We start from the raw sequence: 14,747 nt of genomic DNA on the forward strand, positions 1-14,747 counted from the left end.
ACTTGACTAGGCTAAGAGCTGCCCAGATTGCTGGTAAAACATTAGGTGTGTCTGTGAGGGTTTCTGGAAGAGATTAGCATTTGAATTGAGTAAAGATGGCCCTCCCCAGTGCAGGCGAGCATCACTCAATCTGAATAGAACGAAATAGTAGAGGAAAGGCAAATCTGCTCCCTCTGCTGGAGCCTGAGTGTCCATCTCCTCCTGCCCACACACATTGCTCCTGTTTCTCAGCCCTTTAGACTCTCTCCAGGACTTACACCATTGGCCTCCTCATCCTCAGGCCTTCAAACTCAGAATGAATGACACCACCGGCTTTCTTGGTTTCCCAGATTACAGACAGCAAACCGTGAGACTTCTCAACCTCCATAATCGTGAGAACCTATTCCTGTACTAAAGCTCATTTTATGCGTTCTGTTTCTCTGGAGAACCCCTGACTAATGCCGGCTCCAGAACAGGAAATCTTGAGGAAGAGAATTTTTACTCATTATGGAATCCTCTAAACCTCTGCATTCAATCAATACATGGCTCACCAAATAAATGCAATGGTTTTATTTTTTACTCTTCAGAAAGTGTCTTGGGATCCCTGAACCCTTCCTGCTTCTTAGCAGTCAGTACACTCCTTTCTCTTTGGAGCTGTCATTTGTCTGTCTGCCTCAGCTGCGCCCCATTCCCTTGAACTCCTTAACCTTTGAATACCCGATATCGTCATCTAGGGAGCAGGCAATCCCTGTCTGCTCAAGCGAAGGAATGGAATTCGTTTCAATGTGACAGAGAAAACAGAACATTCCTCAAAATTGGACAGGTCGAAGTTGAAGTCCTATTAGGGGTGTGTGTTTGAATGCAACAAACTGCTTTCACTCATTCCTCAGATATTTACTTAGTGGCCTCCCTGTCCCGAGCAATTGCAAGCTGCAGCCTCATCACAAGAAAGGCAGCTGGGTTCCAGCCCAACGCAGGGCTGAGGAGGGACATCCACATGATGTCTTCACCTGGGCCTGGAGAGGGGAAGCAGGATTCTCCCAGGATCCACCCCTTCCTGGGCTCCCTCCATGGGAGGGCCTGGAACTCCCCACAGTCACTGTCACCTGCTCAAGTGGGAGCCCTCGAAGGCAGAGACCCAGTGGGTTCAGCTCAGAGCAGTTCCAGGAGTGAGCTCATAGCTGCCCCGAAGGAGTGCTGCTCGCCTCCTTCTCTGCCTCCTCCTGTCTCTGTTTTGTCCACCTTCCCTCCTGGCTGTGTGGAATAACTAGCCCGCAGGAGGCCAAACATTTTTGGTTCCCTGGACCTGAGCCCTAGTATGTTTTAGGTGGAGAGTAGAAACTCATAGTACTTCAGGTCTCGGGGGTCACCCAGCCATGCTCCGCATTTCCTGTCCACAGCCTTCTGCCATTTTTATCAAGACGTGCACCCTCCTTCACCCAATTCCTACAAGACCAAGTTACTGATCACTTTATATTCCGGTTTTCCTTTTGAAACATGAAGGAGAATGCTTGCTTCACCCTTCCAGGGTTATTTTGAAAGAAATATGTTAGCAGCAGGAAGAAGATATTCTCATCAATGTAGGGATGAGAGGGAATTTGGGGGTGGGGAGACCTGAAAAGGTGAGGACCTGGCCCCAAGCTCTGGTACCTGCCCCTTCTACTCTGTGAGTCTAGAACAAAGTACAGTGGGGTGGACTTAGAGGCTTTCCCTTGGCAAGGCAAGATGTCCAAGCAGCTGAAAGAGATCCAACCAGGAGATGACAATTCTGAGGCCCGGAGTAGACCGGATGTCAACTTGCTCTGTGACCCACTGAGGAGTAGGATCTGCCCAAAGTGGTCCAGGAGCTTTAAGGACAGAGAATATTTGCAGCTCACACGGTAGCTACCCACATCACCCTCAATATCGGGGCCCAACTCTGCCCAGGGACATCCCTAGATGCATCCTGCCATTTGTGCCTCACCTCCAGCCTTGGGCCATTTAACCACTTTCTCTTCCTTTAGTTGTTTTCCAGCAAGACTTCCAAAAGGAGGATAGGGAAACAGAAAGACAGGATACTGAGTTACCGCTGCTGCCATCTAACAGGCTTAACAATTTCATTGAATGAAAAGTCTAAAATTAATGTCTGAAAATTTTTATTTTAGTGGAAATGACTTTAGATGGACCAAACCGTGGCTGAACTCTGGGAAGGGCGTGCTCCAGGCATGTGTGGGCATGCATAACTACTGTGGGTGGCCTTTGCGGGGAGACCCGGGGAAGACTGGTGGTAGGCAGGACAGAGATTAGAACTGAGGTACCCGCCCCTAACCGGCTTGTCTTATCTTCTCATCAAACACTCATACTTTCAATATGAAAGTTAGTTATTTTTGTGGGGAGATTGCTTTATAAAAACAAAACAAAAAACAAAAAAAACACTAGGTAGCATGTTATGATTTCCTTTCTTCTAAAAACGTGGGGGTTTTGAATGTTGGCTTCCCTTTAGTTGTACCAGATCTAGCCTTAAATCCACAGGGTGAGCTGGAGACAAAAATCTGGGTGTGCACCAAGATTTCCAGGAGCTCGTTCTGTGATCTCATCTCAAGGAATCACAGAGAGTCTTGTCTCTAGGAAGAGACTTGCTGGGTAAAGGATAGGCCATAGACCAAGAGACCTAGCCGTGTGCCCAACTGTAGGCAGGAAGACAACCCTGTGACTCCCCGAATCAAAGGGCTAAACCGATGCATCCATCGTCCCAAAGAGTCACTTCCCTTCTGGACTGTGAGTTTACGTTTTTGAAGAACACGTGGCCAAAAAAGCAGGTCTTGGATTTTCTCCTTCCAAAAAGGAAAAAGAAAAAAAGCCCGCATAGCCCCGCTGGCCAGCGTCTGTTCCACCCACCCTCCTTCCTGCTGCCCTTAGGGCTGGCGCTGTGCCTGCTGGTAGTAGCTGACCAAGGCTTCGTTGATGTCACCAAAGAGAATGTGTGCTTTAAAATGCTTCTGATCTCTGAAGTTCCCGGAAATGTCACTAAAAAGCAATGCCAAGGTCACGAACTCTTAAAAAAAAAAAAAAGAAAAAAAACTGCAGGAACAAGGCCGTGGATTTTGCAGGACTGATACACAAAGAAGTCAGCATGAGACAATTCCAGATGACCAGCTTCACTGGGGTCAGGATCAAGTGGGTGAGGTTCAGGAAGCTGTAGAAGAGTGAGGAAGGACTGGTCCACACATTATTTGTTCAGAGGGAAATTAGGAAGCCTGAGGTATTAGCTTTGACTGGACTCAGCTGGAGGGGCTCTGACGCACTCACATTCTAGAGCTGCTAGCAGTGCCCTGTCCTCACTTTGAAGATGGAGGTGTCGCAGACAAGAGCAGAAAGGACAGATAGGTTTACTTGGTGGCAACAAAAATACCAAAGCCATTACTTATTTCTTGGATTTGGAGATGTACTAAAAAGACTAGGGAAGGTGCCTGAGAAGAAGTAATGGTGGGAGTAATGTCACTTCTTTCATTATTCTAGAGTATTTAGTGAATGACCATCATGTGCCAGGCAAAGAACTAAGTAGGGCCCAGAAAACTGTTGCCTCCCTCTGAAGCTTACATTCCAGGATGGGAGATGCTAGGAAATCAGATCTGCCCCTCCAATCTGGGAATTCTGAAACAGCTAGCTCCTAAGCCCTGGAAGAGGCAGCTTAGAGACAGACAGTTAACAGCACTTTATGAATCTGGTAGAGCAATTCGAGTCCTCTTTGCTCCATGAGGTGGAAGAGACTGGTGTAAAGGGATTATAGTGTCACACTGTGAGAAGAACACTGATCGACTTGTGACCCTGGGTTTCAGCCCAGATGCTGAGACCAGCAAGAGGCAAAAGAAGGACAAGGGGCAGTGTCTTTGCCTGTGAGTCCCCAAACCTACCTGGTCCTCATCTGTATAGTGGAATGGACAGATGGATGCACTCGTGAATCCCTTCCAGTTTAACAATTCTAAACAAATTCAGGAATGATTGCTCCATAATGATGCATTAAATGAAAACTAGGGACCCCAGGATAATTTTCAAAAATGTTCAGCTTTTTGTACAAAGTCATCAACAATCCACATAGAATTTCCCATCACCCCTGCTTCGCATCTCCCCGGGCCCTCTACTGAACTTTGACCTCTTCCATTAATAAAACCAGAAGCTTTGGGGTGAGTGATGGTATCATAAGGTTGAAGAATCTTAGTAGGTGCTAAGTGGGCATTTTGGAAGTTTCACAGGTAAAATGGACTTTGGATAACTGCTCGGCCCATTGCCAGCCTTACTCGGACAAGAGCACAGATACATCCCGAGTGAAGGAGGCGTTCCCGACCTACAAAGACCACTAGACGGAAGTCTAGCTGTCCTGACTCTAGGCTGGCAAAAATACTGCTGCAGAAAAAGGATGCGAATCTTCGATCTTGTGACTAAACTGTCAACCGCAGGCCAAAGCTTTGAAGGTGAAGGCGTACTTTCCAAAATAGGCGGGTTTCTTCTGAGGACCTTAAAGAAATGAAATCAGCAGGGAAGGAAAAAAGTCTTCACTAAACTCCATCTGAGAGAATAAAGATCTTTTTAAGACTATGAGAAAGTACAGAATATCTCAAGAATAATAATACTTTATTTAAAATAAGGCTGGATGAGAAATGTAATACGCTGCAAAGGCCACTCAAAAACAATAGGGCAGTTAGAAAGTTGTCGAAGTAGTTAGTGATGCAAGTGTGGTATTTTAAGGTGCCCTTGGCTCTCTTAGTTATTGGAACATACTTTGACTGAATCTAACCTGAATCAGATTTTCCTTCTCAGATCAGCATCTTGCATCTGATGCCGAAAGCTTTAGAAGCCGAAAGCTTTAGAAGTATTCAGGAAATGACAATTAAATGGGTTAAGAATAACTTCCAGTAACAAATCTGCTCCTCTCAACCAAAGAGTTCCTTGTATTTGAAAAAAAATTCTCCCTCTCCCACTCACATAAAACTAAGTAAGGTCTTGAAGACAAAAATTCGCATTTGTCAAAATTTTCAAAATGACATTTACAGCTACTCTTGCTTGTGTCGAGAACTCCCGCTGATAACTTGAGAGTTATCTGGAATAGTCCACATCATGCCACCGCCGGCTTGGATGCCTCACCCAACCTGGCTGCAGCAAGAAGACTCCAGGAAGTCCAGGCAGAGAAACCTAACCTCATTATCTTCACTTGCCACAAATCAGCAGTCCATTGGAGCAGTGGATATGTGGCTGCTTGCCAAGGTAAATCCCTATAACAATAGGCAGATGCCAGGATTTTGCTTATCCTGTAGATTGGAAGGTGGAATAGAGGGGCCCAACTAGAGATATCTTTCTTGGAAGTTCAGCTACAAAATGTTAAAAAGGATGTAATGTGATATTCACATCTGGATGCAAGCACGTGTCTGCCGCTTGGAGTAAGTCTTCTCTTCAGACACCTCACCTGGCACATATACTCACGCACGTGCACACACAGACTCATACACACATATTCACACAGACGCATGCTCACATGCCTCTACTCAACACACACACACACACCTGTCCACTTACAGCCCCCACCATCTTTCCGGTATCTCATCCTCTTCTTTCCCTGCTGCATTGCCCTTATGAAAAAGACCTGCCTAGAAGTCTTCAAGTTTGGGTGACCCAACTAATGAACTTAGCTGAGAAGGAGTAGATTTCCAGTTTTATGATTCTCAGACCCTTGGAGAAAGTGTTCCCTTCCCCAATATTGCCATTATTGTCCAGTGACCAGATAGAAGCTCAATATCATCTCTATTTCTCCTTATTCCATGGCCGGTCATCAACTTGTTACTTCTTCCCTTGTAAGCTCTCTCACAGTCATTTGGTTTCTCCTTTGCTATAACCCTAATCTAAGTCCAGTTTTCTACCTAAATAGAATCTTAGCAGTTCTCCTTGCCTCTAGCGTCTGTTCTTTGAAATATATTCTTCCCTGTGCTGCCAGATGAGTTTTCCTAAGTTATCGCATCTGCTGTTACTTCTTACCTGACCATTGATGGCTCCCAATTACCCACAGTATAAGAGTAATAGTGTGTTAGTTTGGCATTCCAGACCTCTGCCGAGCAGCCCATGTATTTGCTAAGGCAGTGGATAGGGTGACATAAATCTGAACTTTCTGGATCAAGTTGAGCTGGGATTTTTTCTCACTTCTGCCACTCACTGGTTGGTAAGTTTGGCACGTTATTTAACTCTCTGAACCTCAGGTCTGTCATCTAAAAAATAAAAATGACCACTTTTGTTGAGTGCCTCCTCTAGGCTAAGGTAGGCACTAGGCTAAGCTCTAAACAGACCCACCTGATTTGGCCGTTCACAAGGTCAGAGTGTGTTTTTATTGTTGGTGCTGTTTTCAGTTGATGTAGGTAGCCTCTGGTGATTAGAGGTAGGTGGGAGCTATGACCATTCTCCATCTCATCCTTTTCACTGATGGAAGGTTACAAGGATAGCACATGTCAGACTGGCTTCTGAAATCTCTTCAGCATGTCCAGAGGGTTCATATGAGCTCTTTGTGCAAGTTCAGGGGAATCCAGTTTCCTTGTCCTTGTGGCCCTCTGACAAGTCCCTTGCATGAGGGTTTTCTGAAGGCAGATGTGGTGATATTTCAGGACAGGACCATCTCACCTTTGAATCAGATCAGGCAGCAGAATCTTCCATTAACGGCAGAAGTTAGACCAACAGAAATCCAGGGCACCATTTCAAAGTGAGCTAGGCTGCTGGCCTTACTGTGTTCTTATGCTATGTCTAGCCACTATTAATTTCACCAGGGAAATATTATTTTTAACATCTCTCAAGCTAGAGAGACTTTTTTTTTTTTTTTTTTCAAAAAAGCTTGAATGTATAGACTTGGGATAGCGAGAATGGAAGCATTACGTGGTGATAGCCATGGACTCTTGATTATGGTCTTCCGAGAATGCCATATAAAAACTCATCAAGAACAAATGAAACTGCCATAGTGGAATATTCCAAAGTAAAAGATAAGCAACATGGAAACACTTTCATATTCCACTTCTGACTCTCAAAACAAGGCGGTGTGGTGGGCAATCATTACCTCCATTTTACAGGCTCTTGAGTTTCAGCAACTTATCTGAGATAATAGTACTGGCAATTGATGGAGCTGAAGTGAAAATGCAATTCTGCCCAGCTCTAGGGCTTCTGCTCTTTATATGACATCTCCTGGCCTCTCCAATATCTGAATATGCTGGTGCAGAAAGATTGAGCTCGAGTTACTGATGACCTCTGGGGGCACGTGGCCTGTCAAACCCTACCTTCAAAACATGTCTTGAATCCAGCCACTTCTCCCATAGTCTTGTTCTCCGTAGCCATCTCTCTCCTGGACTCACACAAAAGCCTCTTAACTAACCTTTCCCCCATCCCCTTACTGTATATTTTCCCTCAGGAAGTCGGAGTGATCTTTTAGAAGTATAAATTAAGTAAGGTCTCTGCCCTGCTCAAAATCCTCCTGTAGCTTCTCATCACACTTAAAATTCGAAATTCTTTCTGGGCTCCAAAGGCCCCTTGTGGCTCTGTCCCAGCCACATCCTCTGACCTTATGCCTGCAGCTCCTCCCTCCTTCACGCATTCCCACCATAGTGTCTGACTTGCTGTTCTGGAAGCCATTCACTCCACACCCAGTCCTTTTCCCACAAGTTACCTCCACACTGTTCCCTTTTTAAAGACTCACTCCTAAGAGAAGCTTCTTTTGACACCTGTGTGAAATAGTCTCCACCTCCTTATCTGTCCCCAACTTCACTTTTCATCATGCCTGAAATTGAATAGTATATTCGTTTGTTTAGTCACTTACTGCTTCTTTCCTCTTTTGGAAGGTAACAGCGTGAGGGCAGGGAGTTGTCTTATTTCTTTGCTGCTCTGTCTGCAGTGCCTGGAACAAATGTCTGGCAAGTGGCAAAGTTCAGCAAATATTTTTCAAACAAGTAAATAGAAGAAGGTACTAAATTCCAGAAACTGTTTCATCTGACCAACTTCAATACACAAACTTCAGATGACTGCAGACCTTATTCTACACATTACTGATGTTCGGTGGAGGAGATTGCTAGTACCCGCCCATAGCTGGTTCCCTCCATTCTGGGCACCGACGAAGAGTAAATGGTTAGGAGAGGAACTACTGGGCTAAGAGCAAAAGTGACTTAAATTGCTTTTGGCCAAAGATTTTGTTTCTAGTTCAAGCGCCTCAAGACTCTTTGCCATAGAGCCTAAGCTTCCGGATGCAGGATTAAGATGGCAAAGACTCTGTCAATGAGGTTCCTGAGGGACTATATGGGCCAAGGGTCCCCACCAGCCCACTTCAGATATGCACCGCAAATGAAAAGCGAACTCTTTTTTTGTGTTAAGTGACTAAGATTTTGGGGCTTGATTTTTTACCAGATTATCACCTAATCTAACCTGAAAAATATACATTCTATACTAATAAGACCGAGGGGAGAAGAGCAAGAAACGATAAAGTTCACAATTTTCATTTGCGACCACCTGCCATAGCAAGAGTGATGATAAACTCTAGGTTGTATGGCAAGGTGATGTATCCAGAACTGCCTTTCTACTGAGGATATCCAGCTTGGGGGTATGGAGAAGAAAGTTAAGGAGAGTCATCAAGTGAAATTACCAAGCAGAGTAGCCTAAGGAGCTGTGTAACCTGGCTGTCTGACTCCAGGTCAGGAACAATGAACAATGAACCAGCTAGCTACCCTTCTGTTGTTCTCTCTTTGCACTGGCTTCTGTGATTTTTTAAATAAAGCCAGACTGTAATGCAACTAATGTGAGATGGCTATTTGGGCAGCTGCATCTGCATTAGGTGGAATAAAAGCTATCAGGAAGTCACTGAAGTGTCTTCCTGTATTGGCAGTGGCAGCAGGGACCCTGGGATTCACTGTTTATGAATGCCACTGGGCTGTGAGAAAGTCCTCAGTGCAACAGAGATCAATTGACAATTGGAAAGATGTCTCACCAATCATAAAGGCATCCCTCTGCTTAGTTGTCCTCTGTCATTTTTGTCCCTCCCCAACTCCACCCACAGGCAGCCATAAACTTGGGAGAATTTGATGAAATCAGGGATTATGGCTCCAGGTTGAGGTCAGTTTAGGAGAAAGGCATTATCTTCCATGAAATAATGAATCTAGACAACAGTCCCTGCTAGATGCTAAAGCATTTAGGTAAGGGATTAATGAGTACCTTGATATTAGATGGAAGCCTGCTAATAAACACTAATATCAGCAGAAATGGGGTAACCTTCATGGGGTGCAACTGAAACACACAGCACCAGCCACCGAGAGCTCTTTCCAGGAGAACTGAGTCTCAATCTAATCAAGCCTAGAGCTCTATCTACCAGTTGGTGGAAACATGGGAGAAAGTAGAAAATATTAGAAAATAGCAAGAAGATGCAGTCAGCAGGATGCTGAAAATAGGAAATTTTGCGTAACTAAGATGAATAATGCAAGTGCTCTCACTAAACAAAAGACACTTATGTCAAGGTGGCCTGTCGTTGCCGCCACCTCCATCCCTAAACTTGGGAGAGACTGGAGAGGTAGCTGAGTCTCTCCCTCAATAGGAACTCAGACTCCAGCACATGGTGTTCTCCCCTGGTTGTGTCACCATGCGTCGTTCATTCCGAGACCCAGGGTGAACACCCTCCATGTGCAGACTTGTGTTGGGAGCCTGAGATACTCCTTTGAGAGAAGTACCAAGGAGATACCTGCCCTGGGAGAGCTTGTAGTCCAGCCTGTTGAAGGTACGAACCTCGAGTTGATCTAAAAGCAAAAGACAATTGAGATTAAAGAGAAGAGTAGCACCAGCCAGTCTTGGGAAAAACATTCAGGGACAAACAGAAATGCTGCAAGTCTACGTCACTGTTTTGTATTTTAAGTGTTTTTGTCAGTAGATTTGTCAACATTTATCCGTCTTCAATAATGGGTTCTGGTTGAATGAAAAAGTCTAAAGTCACTACCAATTGGATTAACAATGTAAAAACGCTGACTAGGTTTTTTGTTCTCTCTAACCATTTCTAGACAGATCCACAGATAGGTCCCTCTGCCTGTTTTTTCTGATTTCGTTTTCATTATGTTACTAATAACCTTGATCATCATTTTTACATAAACTCTGCTTCCCTAAGCCCAGCTTCCCTGTCATCTCAGTAAATAAGATCACTCAGATCTTTATAAAAGAGAACGATCTCTGGGGAGGGGAGGACTTTCATGAAGGGAAAAGTACCCAAGTCCTAGTGGTTCCCTGGTTTCTCTTCTCTCCTCTGTCCCTGACACTTCCTGTTACTACCGGGAGTGGACAGCAGATCTCCCAGGGCAGGACTGCCTTTTGTAGACCGCAGTGTGGTCGGAAATGTTTGTGAGAACTTGGGGCACCTCACTGAGACTTTGTTCCAGTGCGTCAGCTTTTGATGGAAACTGCCTCGCCACAGTCAGATGAGCCTAAAGGATTGCTACTCTAATTACTTGGCACTGTACCTGGTTTCCAGCACCGGCAGCTGGAAGGGACCTTGCTGTTTGCTTATGAGCTAATCGTGTGTGTTCCTCCCCAGCTGCTAGGTGAACGATGGAATCAAAATAGAATCTGACACTAATTATCATTTCAGGGAGGGGTCACATGCTCAGGTAGAAGGTACGCCTTTCTTTTCTCTTGTAGGAAAGAGCAAGGTTTACTTTAGCAATAGCCAGAAAACCGTTTTTGCTGTTTAATGAACGGTTTGAGGATTAGATTCTGTGGAAAGAATCTGAGGCAAAGTGACAATTTCTACCTGAGCAGGGAAGTCAGGGGCCTCATTCTCTCAGGTGCCGCTGTGAGGTCTGGCATGTTCAAACCTCCGAGGAGCACATTAGAAGGAGTTGGTACTGCAGTTCTTACTTAATTCTACCACCGGATTCTAGCAGAGTCCTTCTTGCATCTTCACTCCATGTAATCTATGAGGAAGTCTGAAAGGTGAAGTATCAGCTTGCTGGGAATATCGTTCGCTCTTTTGGAGAGGCTGAGTCGTTCTTATCTGCTTTTCAATAGCTGGATTTGGAAATTTGCATTACTGGTCCCAATTCTTCAGCCCTCTCTGTACTCAGATATTCACCATGTGACTTCCTTTAGTCAATAAATTGAAGAGAGGTGATGGCGAGCGGATTCTGAGCCCAGGCTTGGGCAGAGGCCTTGCTGTTTCCACTTACTCCCTCGCGCTTCTTCCCGGACATGGGAAGAGCTTCCTCAGATGGCTGCTATTGCCTGAGCTGGGCTCAGACCGAATGCACGTGGAGCAGATCTGAGCCCAAACCTCAATGAAAAGCAGCGCTCAGATGGACCCAGGGCTGGGAGCAGCCCGGTCCAGCCAATATCAAGATTTGCAAGCTAGGTGAATGCTTGCTGTTGTGTGCTTTAAGATGTGTGGGTGTTACATAGCAGCAGCATAGCTGTCTGATGCACAGGCGCTGTGTTTGACAATCTGCTAGAGGGCTGCAAACTTGAGTTGTAGTTAAGAGATCAGAATTCACATTTTTAAATAACTCTAGTGTAGCAAGAGTTATTTAAGTTATTGGGACCAAAAAAAAAGGTTCTTCAGAAAGACAAAGATCATTGCAAAGGAGGAGATGTCTCTCTATTTTCAAGAAGGGCCGTTATCTCTTTAAGCACAAACTCACTGCTCCTGAAGGATTTCTTCTCGATTCTATCCAGTGATTATGACAAAAAATAGTGTCTATAACTGGAGAGACATGGAAGGAAGGTTTGGTTTAATATAATAAATGTGTTTTAAAAATAAATAGATCCACACATAGTTCCTTCATTTATCCACCTAACAAGTGTGAACTGAATGCCTCCTCAGTCAGACACTGTTAATAAAGCAGGAAATAAAGCAGGAAATGAAAGTTTCACCACTTTTCAGCCAGTGTTGTCACTTTATCTTTATGGACATTGATTAATCAGACGAAAGAGAGAGTCACAGCTGGTGTTTGTAAAGGCACCCAAGCAGCCTAAGTATAATAGAAACAGACCATAAAATGGTGACGTAAGCTTTACCAGTAGAAAAATGCAACTTTTTTTTCTGAAAATAAATTTTTATTTTTAAAACTATATTTAAATTTGCAGATATATTTGCACATCCATGTTCATAGAGGCATTATTCTCACTGGCCAGAAGATGAAAGCAACATTTATCCATCAATGGATGAATGAATAAACGATATGCAGTCTATGCCTACCGTGGAATATCATTCAGCCTTTAAAAGGAGTGGAATTCTGACACAGGCTACAACATGGATGAAACCCGAGGACATTTCCAGATACAGCAGGAAAAATATCACGTGATTCCACTTATATGTGGAACCTAGAGTAGTCAAATTCATAGAGACGGAAAGTAGAATTGTGGGTGCCAGGGGCAGGGAGGAGGCAGAGTGGGGCGTCATTTAACAGTACAGAGTTTTAGTCTAGGAAGATGAGAAAGTTTTGGAGGTGGATGGTGGTGATGGTTGCCAACAATATGAATGCACTTAATACCCCTGAAGGGCACACAAAAAATAATTAAATACAATATAATTCTGCTACAATTTAAAAAATATATTTAAATTTTCAAAAGTAAATAACTAGGAAATAAGAAATATACTTCAAAGAGAATGTTAAACATTTTAAAATAACCTGTCGATGAAACTGAAAATTACCTCTGTAGTGGGTGAAAAACTTAATGTTAAATCAATTGTTTTTCATACAATTCAGTTATCTCTAAAATGAAAAATTTTAAATTCATTTAAATATTGACAAATAAGCCATATAGACATAATTGGCTAATAATAATTGTGGAGGAGGGGAAATAACAAAAAAGAAAGTAAGTTTACCAAGGCTCTGTGTGATGTTGGAGAGGGAACATGACCTCTCTGGTTCTCAGTGACATTATCTGTGAAGAGAGGAGTCGAGCCCAAGAATAAAGACAAAATGAGTTAGGTGAAATGTGGTCCTTCCTTCGCTGATACTTGTAAAACCAAGCTTTATTGCCAAGGTCAACACCAGTCCTGATTCCCATAGGCATCAGGTCTCCCTTCCTGCAGCAGGAAATCACTTTGCAGATGTAGAACATTAAGACTCATTTCCTTTTGCTCTCATGCTGTCACCTTGGACCTCACAATTAACCTGCTGCCTAATGTTTTTCTCTGGACTCTAACATGTCAGCCTCTTTATCAATAAATCATGAGTATTTGGAAGAGGAAAGTTGATACTAAAGTCATATTAATTAGTATTTGCTTCATGGAACATACCTTGTTTAGGAATCACTTTCTTGAAAAAAAAGAAAAAAAATGTTTGTTAGATTGAGTGCCCAGGTTGTCATGCCTAAAGCATGCTTGGGTTTTCTTTCCTGTCAGGGGTAAAAAGAAGATGTGAATGTTTAACCCTGAACAAGAGGACACAATTTACTTCTTTGTGCCATAGGCAGTAGCTTCTCTGTGGCTGTTAGGATGATCTATGCCCCATGGAAAGGCAGTTGATGGGGTGAAAGGAGAGCCTCAGTGTTCAGATTGGCACCCTGATAACGCATAGCTGAAAAAGTTCATTCTGTGTTATGCCCAAGGCCTTTTGTGCGCAATGTTGAAATGAGGCAAGTTCCCGGCACTTCAGAAACTGAACATATCAAAGGGTCAAAGGAAGATCTTCAGGAGAAAACCCAAAACTTTGGATGGCTAAAGGATTTGCAAGTGGCAGCCTGAAAACTGCTTCCAGTATCTCTCTCTATCTATTTTTATATCTATATCTATATATCTGTATCTATATATATATCTGCATCTATAGCTATAGCTATCTCTCTATATATCTCTTAAGATTTATATATCTAGTGTTTCTACTTCAGAGACTTTGCATAATCCACTTTTGTTTCGGAGTGGGTTTTCAGAGATATTGTTCAATTGGTGTTGCCTTGGTATCGCTGAGCAGTGCCAAAATTTCTAGGGAGTTTTTAGTGTGTGTGTGCACATGTGTGAGTGTGAGTGGGGTGTGTCACACTGACAGTAACAATGCAAATGTCTTTCATTACAAATAGCAGTGTCAGCTGCATGCTAAGCACATGGCAAATATTCCAGCTTGGGTTCCCCGGGAGGCCCACTGTGATGTGGTGATTAGCATGCAGGACACGTATGAAAGAGCACCCATGGGAGGGAGGGGACGGAAACCCAACTACCCCCAGGAGGACTCCGGGTGGGAGGTAGGGGAGTGGAGGTGCCCTTCATTGGAAGGACAAGTGGGGTCAGATTCTTACACCCTCACCTCCATCAGTCGCTGGATATGGGCTGCCCTAGGGAAGGAGGCGTGACCTTGGGCAAGGAGGCTGTCTTCAAGCAAGGCAGTCCCAAAGAGGGCCCACAGCTGAGGGCAGTCTTCTTGCAGTGGGGAGAATAGGCCTTCATTTCTGAAGGGGAATCTGAGCTTCACGTCACTGCCTTTACCACAGAGGATGAGTGACTGAAAGGAAGGGCGGGAGAGAGAAGCGGGCACAGAGGGAAGGAAGGAAGGAAAGAAGGAAGGAGGGGAGGGAGGGAGGGAGGGAGGAAGGTAGGCAATGACTGTATTAGGATATAACAACGACTATTAGGATATTCCTATAACAAGTATAGGAATAACCAGGTCATTTTAATCTTACTGAACTACAGCTTTATCCTTTGCAAAGCTCAACTTTATTTTACAGAGCCATCATGAGGGTCAAATATATACAGAAGCCCTTAATATGTTGCAGACAACTATACAAGTAAGTATGTGACACTTTTACATAAT

The sequence above is a fragment of the Pteropus vampyrus genome, unplaced genomic scaffold (genome assembly GCF_000151845.1).
Source record: "Pteropus vampyrus isolate Shadow unplaced genomic scaffold, Pvam_2.0 Scaffold160, whole genome shotgun sequence".
In the NCBI taxonomy this organism is placed as follows: domain Eukaryota; kingdom Metazoa; phylum Chordata; class Mammalia; order Chiroptera; family Pteropodidae; genus Pteropus; species Pteropus vampyrus.